Source organism: Mobula hypostoma, chromosome 25, assembly GCF_963921235.1.
Source record: "Mobula hypostoma chromosome 25, sMobHyp1.1, whole genome shotgun sequence".
NCBI lineage: Eukaryota > Metazoa > Chordata > Chondrichthyes > Myliobatiformes > Myliobatidae > Mobula > Mobula hypostoma.
This window is the reverse complement of record NC_086121.1, coordinates 21150367-21163760: the sequence shown is the minus strand read 5'-3', so window position 1 is coordinate 21163760 and position 13394 is coordinate 21150367. Positions and strand designations below refer to the sequence as shown.

The 13394-nt window shown below is 40.8% G+C and overlaps 1 long non-coding RNA gene across 1 annotated transcript in view; it reads left to right on the top strand.

The window, feature by feature from the left end:
* LOC134337704 (uncharacterized) overlaps window positions 1-13394 on the top strand; it is a 64864-nt gene that overhangs the window by 41339 nt on the left and 10131 nt on the right. The window lies entirely within an intron of this gene.

The following is a 13394-nucleotide window of genomic DNA, read 5'->3' as shown; positions in this document are numbered from 1 at the left end:
AATATGTAAATTATGCCAGTAAATTATGAAATAAGTCCAGGACCAGCCTATTGGCTCAGGGTGTCTGACCCTCCAAGGGAGGAGTTGTAAAGTTTGATGGCCACAGGCAGGAATGACTTCCTATGACGCTCAGTGTTGCATCTCAGTGGACTGAGTCTCTGGCTGAATGTAGTCCTGTGCCCAACCAGTACATTATGTAGTGGATGGGAGACATTGTCCAAGATGGCATGCAACTTAGACAGCATCCTCTTTTCAGACACCACCGTGAGAGAGTCCAGTTCCATCCCCACAACATCACTGGCCTTACGAATGAGATTGTTGGTTCTGTTGGTGTCTGCTACCCTCCGAACAGTTTCAGTCATCCATGAAAATGAGTGGAATAAGACGTTATTACGTCTGCACCATGTCACCCAGCTACAAGTGGCTGTGCAGAAAAGTTTGTCCAGAGTTTAAAGAACGCACTGTGACCAATGTCAGCAGAACACCCTACACTGACACTGAATCAGAAGCTCACCAATTTCCTCCTTGCACATCACAATGCAGCACACTCCATAACTCACCAGCTGTGCTGTCTCTGGGTCAGCCCTTGTACTCACGCTTGGATCTCCTCAAACACAATCTCAGAAGGACAAGCAGCTGAGACAAACTGAGCGCTCCTCAAACAAGGAGCTTTGTGTCCCTCCTGGATAAGCAGTCCCAGTGAGGGACTACAGAGGTGATCAAAAGTGGGTAATTGGAAAGATTAAGGACAAAGCTGGACCATTTCCGGGGTGCTTAAGAATCAACCTCAATCCCTGGATTGTCAGTCTAGATTTCTGGATTATTAGTCCAATAATTTAAAGCCTGTGTCACCACCATACCTGTCTCTATTTTACACAGATGAAATGTTCACAAGTTCAGTATCCTGCCATCGCAAAGGTTCCTTGCCATCTCCTGCATTGCCCACTCCTGAAACCCCACGTCATCATTTTGATGTAAGGTATAAGAGCAGAATTAGGCCATTTGGCCCATCGAGTCTGCTCCACCATTTCAGCATGGCTGATCCAATTTGACTCCTATGTACTCGCACTACCTTCCCTCAAGTCATTCTTTGTAGGTTTGACACAATCCAGAAATCCATTACATTGAATGGAACAGTACAACACAATGTGGCCCTCCATTTTTATTTCAATCCTGTGTCTACCTGAGAGACCCTTAAATGTCCCTAGTGTAACTGCCTGTACTGCAAACACGTGCAGTACCTTTGCACTTACAAGTTTGTATGTTTAAAATAAATACCTTAACTCTGACATCCCCCGCCTATACTTTCCTCCAGTCACCTCTCATATTACCCGCTGCTGCCCTGGGGAAAGGGTGTGGCTGCCCGTTCTATCATCTCCGCACTGCATACATCCTAACTTCCATCATTATGTTCAGGCATCCTCCCTTCCCTACTGATTTGCACTCATTCCCGGTTACAAACAGTCTCAAATATAACATTTTCTTTCTGGATTTCAGAAGCCCCAGTGACATCAGCCCTCCCCATCCCTGTGGTTTCCTCCAGCCCTACATTCGGAAATGTTGGCCTTTCATTTGACTCTTCATTTTGTTGTGCTATCATTTACAATCATACCTTCAGCAGTTAAGCTGCCAGACTCTGGAATCCACTCCCACACTTCCCCCCTTAAATGCTCCTTAAAACCAAAGTTTATCTTCATCCACCCAAACATCATCGTGTGGCTTTGTGTGATGTTACTCTGGTGGGTATTCTGCAATGTTAAAAGTGATTGCAAGCTGCTATTAACATTGCTGAAAGCCACTAATACAAATACTTGTCTTTTTGAATTGTATTAACAATACCCCTAATCTTCTTTTATACATTTTACAACCTTTGACAATATCGTTTCTATTTGGGTTAAAAAGAATTGTTAAAGCGTAACTATAGTGATGTATGGGTGTGGATCTTTGATTGTCTGTTGTTGATCTGTACTTCAGACTTCTGAAAAATAATTTTGATTGTTTGAACTTGTTTAAACTGATGCAAGAGCTGTTTATAATTTCCAACAAATATTTCCGGAAAATATGATTTATTGACTTCAAAGTAGCAGCGGTAGATAAGGTGTACGTCAGAAAACAGTGTAGGGAAAGTATATACTGTAAACGGGTTAAATAAAAGAATTATTGGAAATGCCTACGAGCTGGTAATTTATGCATTGGACTTGTAGAGACTCAGAACTTCAGTGGAAGAGGCTTTCATGGAATAAAGAATTTATTGATCCGAGATAACATTTTCCGGAACTGATATACCTACTGAGGAGCAAACGGGCAAAAGATAATCAAAAATACTGACACAGGTTCAAAACAATGATAACTTCCTAATGTATGAAAATGATTAATTATATTACTTTTGTAACAAAAGGTGGGAATAAACACAACTTTTCTTAGACTGGAGGCAAAAAGTACACTCGAAAGCAGGGGAAACTATGAAGTGACAATATCCTTTGTACTTCTTGACTTTCCAAGGGTTTTTAATGAAGTGCCATATATTGATGAACCAATCTTAAATCCATGGGGCTGCATGGAGTGAGGAGTTATGCGGAACTGTTTAAAGGTCAGAAAGCAGAGACAAGCAATTAGACAGGAGGAAAGTAAATGCAGGTGTCCTCCTGAAAATCAACATTGGGGACCTCTGGTCATTTTGATACATAAGTGACCTATACTTTGGTATTGAATACGATGTCAAAGTTTCCAATTAACTCCAAAACTGGAAAAAGTAAGCTGTGAGAAGGGCAGTAACAGACTTCAAAGGTTTCAAAGTAATTGCATAAGGCAATAAATACATATTAAATTAATTAATTAAATAATACTGAGAACATGAGTTGTAGAGTCCTTGAAAGTGAGCTAATAGAACGTGGAATCAGTTCAGAGTTCAGGTGAGTGAAGTTATCCACTCTGATGGTTGAAGAACTGTTCCCGAACCTGGAGGTGCAGCTCCTTAGGCTCCTGAACTTCCTTCCCGTTGGCAGCAGTGAGAAGAAAGGGCTGGATGGTGGGGGTCCTTGATGATGGATGTTGCCTTTTTTGTGCAGCACTTCTTGTTAATATCCTCAATGGTGGGAAGAGCTTGACTGTGATGAACTGGGCTGTATCAACCACTTTTTGTAGACCTTTCCATTCTTAGACGTTGGTGTTTCCATACAAGGCCATGATACAACCAATCAGGATACTCTCACCATGGGTCGGTAGAAGTTTGTCAAAGCTTTAGATAGCATGCTGAACCTGCGCACACTTCTAAGAAAGTAGAGGTGCTGTTGTGTCTTCTTTGTGATGGCACTTACGTGCTGTTCCCAGGACAGATCCTCTGATAGGATAATGCCGAGGAATTTACATGGGAAAAGGTAAATTTATTGCAGATCATGTTTATAGTGAGAAAAGTGGAGTGATGCACTTTGACAGGAAAAATGAGGCCCCACAACATAAACTTAAGTGATACGATTTTCAAAGAGATGCCAGCAACATAGACCCATCTTTGCGGGTGAGAGGACCCGTTGAGATCAGTATTCAAAAGGCATATAAAATTCATGGCTTTATTTGTAAAGCATAGTGTACAACACAAGTAAAACCTTTATAAAACTTTTTGTGCCCAGGTATTGTTCTATTAGGGTGCACATATTAGCAAGGATTTCACTGTTGTGGAGAAGATGCTGATACCATTTTAACTTTTTCCAGGAATCAGGGATTACTCTAAGATTGCTTTAGTCAATAGCAGGTGCTTCTCTTCTTCACACGGTCACGCACATAATCACTTTGTTTGTCTCTTCCTTGAGATTCTACTGGGTTGGGCATGACCTTTACAACAATTATTAATGACACCACCCCATCACCATTTCACCCGTGCAATTAAGCTAGACAAGTGAATGGAGCGTCTGCTCCGGGCCTCCTTGCTTAGGTGCCCAGCTCATGTGATCATCTCTTCATTTGCCTTTTCTATTTCGTTCAGTATAATTGATCAATACAAAAGCAAAATACATGGCATAATGAATTTGGGCTGTTATTCTCCTTTTGCATGAATCTATATATTGGTATTCGTTACATTGGACATAGCTATGAGGAGGGTTTGGAACAGATTCAGAAATAAATTTAATAGGGGAATACGATAAATAATGGGAAAAATTGCAGGGCCATGTGGTAATGAGCAGTAGGATCGTATTTATTGATCTTTCAAAGGGTACAATTGAAGCCTGTGGGATTGAAGATGGGTGGTATTAACGTGAAACTAGTTAGAGGTCAGAAAGCAGAGAAACCAGTCAAACTCCTGACAAATTAGCATTGGGGTTACTGCTCATTTTGATACATAACACAGAGAGAGATACAGACACACAGGTCTGCCAGGGGAATTGCTGGGGTGCAGCGCCCAATATCCAAAGGTTGGAAACGCACGATAATGAATTTGGCATAGATGAAAGGTCCAAAATTCAACAGTCTGGTTCAGTTTCAGTTATCAGGGAGATAGATGGAGTTCATGGATAGAGAACAGAGTTTACAACAGAGACACAAGGTGATGACTTTGACCGTTCCAACATTGAGTTCCAGGAGACTTCTACCGTCCCTACATAGGATTTTGGATACAAAGACTGTCAATTTATACATTAGGTAGGCATCAAAAGAGTAGTGGTTGAGAGGAGATCTTATAGAAACATATAAAAGTATGAAAGGGATAGATAAGATAGAGGCAGAAAAGTTGTTTCCACTGGTAGGTGAGACTAGAACTAGGGGACAGGGCCTCAAGATTCAGGGGAGTAGATTTAGGACGGAGATGAGGAGGAACTGCTTTTCCAGAGAGTGGTGACTCTGTGGAATTCTCTGCCCAATGAAGCAGTGGAGGCTACCTCAGTAAATACATTTAAGATGAGGTTGGATAGATTTTTGCATAGTGGGGGAATTAAGGATTATGGGGAAAAGGCAGGTAGGTGAAGATGAGTCCTTGGCCAGATCCGCTTTGATCTTATTGAATGGTGGAGCAGGCTCAACGGGTCAGATGGCCGACTCCTGCTCCTATTTCTGATATTCTTTCTGGCTGTCAATAGTGAACACTTCAAAACCAAGGTAGTGTTTTCACATGATGTAGATGTGGACAAGAATTTCAGGTAATGTGGAGTATCCCACTGGACATCCCTACTAAGGTTGATTAAGAATTGTTTCAAAACTGCAGCAGGGCAAAAATATTCATCCAGTTATGAAAAATAAATTCTGTATAAGATTTACCAAACCTTGGGAGAACACAACTTACTTAAAGACGTTGGAGAAGAAAGGAGATTTGGAAAAGGGGGCTTTGTGAGGAGATATATAACAAAGCTTGTTTTTTTTTGTGTGAAGTAATGACAGCAGGTTTGTAGAAATCTACAGGCTTGATAATGAACAAAAGTTAATGATTCAGTTAAGTATTTGTCTATGTCTCTTTGCTTCACCAAGCCTGCCTTTCCTTGATCCTCTAGATACCCAGTATGTTGGTAATTGGTCTCTTATGGTCACATCTTCTGCAGTGCAGTGAAAAACTTTGCTTTGCATGCCTTCCACACTGATTTATTGCTTATGATTGGAATCTGCGTATTTGTTTCTGCGGGGGAAACAGTAACTCTGCAAACATGCACTATAAAAACATGCTATGTCTTGTTGGCCCTACTAAGAACCAGATGCTGCTTTCTATAGCTGGCAGTTATGGGGATGAAACTTAGTACTGATGCCCAGAAGGAAGAGTTCCTTTATTGACTCTCACTTCAGAGTGCAGGGAAGCTGAGCCGTCAACATTTGGTCTGGACAGTGATCAAGTCCCATGAATGGATCTGCCGACTGCCCCAACAGATAAGCGACTCCCCCAATTTATAAAGGCAGTCCACCAAGCCCGCCGCTTCTCTCGTTACCTGATCACTGACCATGCTCCTTTACAAAGTAGAAGTGCTTTGTTGCATTGTTTGGTTGTGCCATTATGTCGCAACCTCCAGCCGGGTGGGTGTCCCCTGCCCAAACCGACCATGGATTGCTTGCTGGTGACACACTAGGCTCTTCCGCCTCATCCCTGCAAGTACCACTGCCTGACTTTGCTGCAGATGCTTTCACCTCTCAGTGTTAGACAACCTAATCATACTCAGTCTAAAGGAATTAACTCAAAATCACCCAGAAAATAAATGCGGGCGCTGGTAATCTGAAATAAAATGCTGGAAATACAGAGCAAGTCAGGAATCAACCATGGCAGGAGAAATAAAAGTAGGTTTTACAGATCAATATCATGACAAATTTGATCATTGAACTGCACGTGGCATTTGCTACTTATTCAGACCATAAGACATAGGAGCAGAATTAGGCCATTCAGCCCATCTGTCTTCTCCGCCATTGGCTGATCCATCCCCCTCTCAACCCCATTCTTCTGCCTTCTTCCGGTAACCTTTCACGCACTGACTTATCAAGAATCTATCAACTTCCGCCTTAAGTACACCCAGTGACCCAGCCTCCACAGCCGCCAGTGGCAATGAATTCCACAGATTCACCACCCACTGGCTAAAGAAATTCCTCCTCATCTCTGTACTAAATGGACATCTCTCTTTTCTGAGATTGTGCTCTCTGGTCCTAGACTCCCCCACATCCACTCTATCTAGCCCTTTCAACATTTGATAGGTTTTTTTAAGGAGATCCTCTCTCATCCTTCTAAATGCCAGTGACTACAGGCCCAAACGGTTCTCATAAGATAAGCCTTTCATTCCCAGAATCATTTTTGTGAACTTCCTTGGAACCCTCTCCAATGGCAGCACATCCTTTTTTAAATAAGGGGCCCAAAACTGCTCACAATACTTTGTGAGGCCTCATTAGTGCCTTATAAAGCCTCAGCATTACAGCCTTGCTTTTATATTCCAGTCCTCTTGAAATGAATGCTAACATTGCATTTGCCTTCCTCACCACTGACTCAACCTGCAGGCTAACCTTTAGGGGACCCTGCACGAGGACTCCCAGGTCCCTTTGCACCCTATTTAGAAAAAAGTCTATCCTTCTGTTTCTTTTACCAAAGTGCATGAGCATACACCTCCTGATACTATATTTCAGCTGCCACCTCTGCCCATTCTCCTAATCCGTCTAATTCCTTCTGCAACCTTCCTCCTTCCTCAACACTACCTGCTCTACCACCTATCTTTGTATCGTCTGCAAACTTTGCCACAAAGCCATCAATTCCATCATCCAGATCACTGACATACAACATAATAAAAAATCCAGTCCCAACACTGACCCCTGTGAAACACCAGTCACCGGCAACCTCAGAAAAGCCTCCCTTTATTTCCACTCTTCGCCTCCTTGCTATCAGTCAATGCTCTATCTATGCTAGTATCTTTATTGTAATATCACGGGCTCTTATTTTGCTATGCATCCACATGTACAGCATCTTGCCTAAGGCCTTCTGAAAACCCAAGTTCAAAATATCCTCTCATTTTCCTTTGTCTGGTATCTTTACTGTAATATCATGGGCTCTTATCCCGCTATGCATTCACATGTACAGCACTTAGTCTAAGGTCTTCTGAGAACCCAAGTTCAAAAGGATTTTTCTGTGTCTATCCTGCTTGTTATTTCCTCAAAGAATTCCAACAGATTTGTCAGGCAAGATTTTCTCTTCAGGAAACAATGCTGACTTTGGCCTATTTTACCATGTGCATCCAGGTACCCAAAAATCTCATCCTTAACAATCAACTCCAACATCCTCCCTACCACTGAGGTCAGGCGAACTAGCCTATAACTTTCTTTCTTATGCCTCCCTCTCTTACTGAAGAGTGGAGTGACATGTCCAATTTTCCAATCCTCCCAAATATCCTAAAAATCTAGTGATTCTTGAAAGACCATTGTTAATGCTTTCAATCTCTCCAGCTACCTCCTTCAGAATCCTGGCATGTGGTCCATCTAGTCCAGGTGACTTATCCACCTTTAGACCTTTCAGCTTCCCAAGCACCTTCTCCATAGTAATAGCAACTGCAATCGCTCCTGCCCCCGACATTCTCAAATTCTGATATACTGTGTGTCTACCATGGTGGAAGACTTACACAAAATACTATTCAGTTTGTCTGTCATTTCCTTGTCCCCCCCGCCCCATTACTAGTTCTTCGGCATTATTTTCCAGTGGTCCTACACTTGCCTCTCTTTTACTCTTTATATATTTGAAAATCTTATGTATCCGCTTTGATATTATTGGCTAGCTTACCTTCATAATTCATCTTTTTCTTCTATATGGCTTTTTTAGTTGCTGTGTTTTTAAAAATCTTCCCAATCCTTTAACTTCCCACTAATTTTTCCTCTATCATGTGCCCTATCTTGTATCTATCCTGCACCTTCCAAATTGCTCCCAGAAACTCCAGCCGTTACTGTTCTGCCGTCATCCCTGCCAGTGTCCCCTTCCAATCGACTTTGGCCAGTTCCTCTCTCATGCCTCTGTAATTCCTTTTACTCCACTGTAACACTGATACATCTGACTTTAGCGGGGTAAATTCTATCGTATTGTGATCACTGGCCCCAAAGGGTTCCTTTACCTTAAGCTCAGTATCAGCTCATTGCACAACACCCAATCCAGAATGACAGACAAATGCTGGAGGAACTCAGCAGGCCAAGCAGCATCTATGGAAAAGAGTAAACAGTCGATTTTTTGGCCGAGATATCATCCGTTTACTCTTTTCCATAGATGCTGCCTGACCTGCTGAGTTCCTCCAGCATTTCATGTGTGTAACTTTGGATTTCCCATATCTGCAGATTTTCTTCTGCTTGTGATCCAATCCAGAACAGCTGATCCCTTTGTGGGCTCAACCAGAAGTTGTTCTAAAAAGCCGTCTCAGAGGCATTCTACAAATTCTCTCTCTTGGAATCTAAGATCACCACAAACCTGATTTTTGTTATTTATCTGCATATTGAAATTCCCGATGACTCTCGTAACATCGTCCTTTGACATGCATTTGTGTGGCTCTTTGAAAGATCTACATACTTGGTCTTACCCCCACTCCTTCTAGCTCTGCAATGCTTTTGTAAGGTTACTACTGTAATTATTTCCATGGCATTTTCTGACTGCGCATACCAGTTCACTATTTTTAATAATTATTTAAACCAGGATTTTTTTGTTCATCCACACTCATCAGTTTCTTTTCACTGAAAGTACTTTTACATTCCTTTTATTTTCTCATGGAACATTTTACCTGATTGTAATGGACTTCCTGTCCAACCCTTCTACCTTATCATTTTCATTTTTCTCTTAGTTGCTGTTACTGTTTATCTTGATTGATGGACCATAAAATTGACACCAAGGTTATCCTGTTTGCTTCATTTATGTCTGAAAATGTATTTGAAGCATCTTAAGAATTCAAAGAACACACCATTTTAGTTGGAAGAATGCTTTACTGTTTTCTTAAATGCTGCATGGAACAAGAGTTCCCAATTTTAACAAGTTTCTTGGCCATGAAGTTTTATAAATTCCAGCAGGCTTACTTTATGACTATAATCAACCCACAAAGGCCAATTAAAGCCAAATGCACACTGTTTGCATTAGTCTAACAAGCTTCAGTTATATGGATTAGTTACATGGTTCGTTGTAACCATGTTATCTTTTTATGATATTTCTTAAGTGTACAACAGGAAGTTGGGGGTTTATTGTTAAGGTGTAATTTAACTGCACTCTGCTCCAAAATCAGTCTTCACTTTTAATAGAATTTATGGCAATTGGCTGGTGTTCTTGCTACTCTCAAGCCTTATCCCAACCCCTTCAGCATCTCACCCAGAAGGATTAAAGCCTGGATATCCTCAGGAATTATATTTCCGTAATTGAATTAATAGATTTTCAATGAAAATTAACTCCAGGGGATAAGATTGTCAATGATGTTTTGTGGAAATGGGACTATTTCAGCATTACCCCTTTTGGGTCTGAAAGCAATGAAAGGTTAATAGCAAAAAGAAAACAAACCTCATGTACCAATAGCAAGTTAACACACCCTTCCAATTAATTTAGAGGTTAGGTTATAAAGCTTATGATTAAGACAAGTTATGCAATCAAAGATACCTTTCGTGCAAGAAAGAGAACCACACAACCACACCTTTTTATATTCTGCTGAGAACATCAAAAAAAAACTGAATAATGTACAAGGGTGTGGAAAAATTCTTTAATTAATTAAATTCCTGTAAAGCATTGAAAACGTTGAAAAGTTAATCACCCTATTTGGAATTTCATTGTTCCCTTATAACCACATGGACCTGATTAAACAGCTTCTAGTGCAAATATAACTAGTCTGAGCTAAATTGTAGGTTCCAAGATTCAACATTAGACCTCTACTGCAATTTCTTTGTTCCAGTCCAAAGATGCTGAGTCCCACCTACACTCTCTGAGCCACTAAATCGTATCGGTTGGTGCAGTAAATGTGGACCCATTAGACATAGGAGCAGAATTAGGCTATTCAGCCCATCAAGTCTGCTCCACCATTCCATCATGGCAGACCCTGGTTCCCACTCAACCCCATATACGTGCCTTCTCGCCATACCCTTTGATGCCCTGACCAATCAGGAAACTATCAACCTCTGCCTTAAATATACCCATGGACTTGGCCTCCACTGCAGTCTGTGGCAGAGCATTCCACACATTCACCACTTGCTGGCTAAAAAAAAAATTCCTCGTTATCTCTGTTCTAGAGAGTCACCCCTCAATTTTGAGGATGTGCCCTTTAGTTCTGGATAACCCCACCAAAGGAAACACCCTATCTAGTCCTTTCAACATTCAGTAGGTTTCAATGAGATCCCCCCACATTCTTCTAAATTCCAGTGAGTACAAGCTCAAAGCTGCCAAACGCTCCTCATATGTTAACCCCTTCTTTCCCAGAATCATCCTCATGAACCTCCTCCGGACTCTCTCCATTGACAACACATCCTTCCTGAGATGAGGCCCAAAACTGTTGACAATACTCCAAGTGCGGCCTGACTAGTGTCTTATAAAAGGTCTGCATTATCTCCTTGTTTTTATATTTTATTCCCCTTGAAATAAATGCCAACATTGCATTTGCCTTCTTTACCATAGACTCAACCTGTAAATTAACCTTCTGGGAGTCTTGCATGAGGACTCCTAAGTCCTCTGCACCTCTGATGTTTGACATTCTCCCAGTTTTGATAATAGTCCACATCATTGTTCCTTTTACCAAAATGTATCATCATACATTTCCCAATACTATATTCCATCTGTCACTTTTTTTTGCCCATTCTTCCAATTTGTCTAAGTCCTGCTGCAATCATATTGCTTCCTCAGCACTACCTACCCCTCCACCTATCTTCATATCATCCACAAACTTTGCCACAAAGCCATCAATTCCATTATCCAAATTATTGACAAACAATGTGAAAAGTACTGGTCCCAATACTGACCCCTGAGGAACAACACTAGTCACTGACAGACGAACAGAAAAGGATCCTTTTATTCCCACTCACTGCTTCCTGCCTATCAGCCATTCCTCTATCCATGTCAGTATCTTTCCTGTAATACCATAGGATTTTATCTTGTTAAGCAGCCTCATGTGTGGCACCTTATCAAATGCCTTCTGAAGTACATGACTTCCATTGCCTCTCCTTTGTCCACCCTGCTTGTTACTTCCTCGAAGAATTCTAACAGATTTGTCTGGCAAGATTTCCCTTTACAGAAACTATGCTGATTTTGATTTATTTTATTATTAATCTCCAAGTACCCTGAAACCTCATCCTTAATAATAGACTCTAACACTTTCCCAACCACTGAGGTTAGGCTAACTGGCCTATAATTTCTTTCCTTTTGCCTTCCTCCCTTCTTAAAGAGTGGAGTGATATTTGCAATCTTCCAGTCCTCTGGGACCATGCTAGAATCAAGTTATTCTTCAAAGATCAAGACCAATGCATCCATCATCTCTTCAGCAACCTCTCTCAGGACTCTGGGATGTAGTCCATCTGGTCCAGGTGACTCATCCATCTTAAGATCTTTGAGTTTTGCCTAGCACTTTTTCCTTTGTAATAGCAATGGCACTCACTCCTGGTCCCTGACACTCATGGACCACTGGCCTAGATCAGTCCGATGTCAGGTTGGGGAAGAGGGGCAGGTGTGGCAGTCTGCTTGTGATGTGACATTTGAGAAATCGTCTGCCCTGCTCATGAAACTCAACCTCATGGCAGGAATGGACAAAGTATCATTTCTTCCAGCTCTGGTGAGAGGAAGTGAAGTAGCCCAACCTCAGGGCCAGTGACTTTCAAAGTCTGTACAACCTCTCATCGGTCCTGGGTCGCTGAAAATTTGTCGATAACTGCCTGTTTAAATAGTCTGTGTGCAGACTGGAGAATTTAACTACATCAATGAACCATTAGTATAAAGGGGTCACATGTAAAATGTTTGAAAACACTGCCTCAGATGATCAGTGCACAATGCCACCACATTCACTCCTCAGTCTTCTCTAAACAGTGGCAGCTGGCCACCAATGGATCTCAACAGGAATCACATTAAATATTTTTAGAACATGTTCATCTACTTTAACCTGTTTCAGAAATGACCATGCCTATATTTGGAAATTCACACAATTAATTAAAAGGTAGTATTTTCCATTATTTTATCTCCACAACTCCTTTAAGTTTATGTTTAATTTAGTAAGTACAGTAAGTATCACCTTAATTCCAAGAGTGACACTTTCAATATTACACTTTGCCTTTCTGCTATCAGTCTGCATACCATATATCAACTGTAGTGCTTTTTCCAGGGACAGCTCTAGTAGTATTTGTGAATTTTGTTACACAGAAAAGTGTTGTGTGTAATTCCCACCCTTTGAACACAATTAAAATTTTATCTGCCAAACAAACAAAAAAAAACAAAAACAACAGGAATTCTGCAGATGCTGGAAATTCAAGTCCTGACAAAGGGTCTCGGCCTGAAACGTCGACTGCACCTCTTCCTATAGATGCTGCTTGGCCTGCTGCGTTCACCAGCAACTTTGATGTATGTTGCAAAAAAAAACAATTGGGTTAAGAGAAATTTTGTATTTGATTATAATGTTTTAAATGTTCCATTATTTCAGAATAAAACAGTTATGCTTACATTTAACAAATAGAATAGAAAATCCTCATTGAGTTATACATTTTTATCTTTTGGTGCAAGATCAATCTTATGCCTCAAAGCCTTTGAGAATGGTAAATCCTATTGGATAACTAACCCAATATTATAAGAAATTATGTCATTTTGCAAAAGTCTTTCGTGTAAAGGATTTGAATTATTGCACAGAATTAAATTTATGATTTCTTTGTAAATAGTTCTAATTTATCAGTGAAATCTAAATAATTAATGTATTCACTGTCATGCATGTTCTGACTATTGTATATAATGTCAAAAATCACACTTACAATATCAGGTT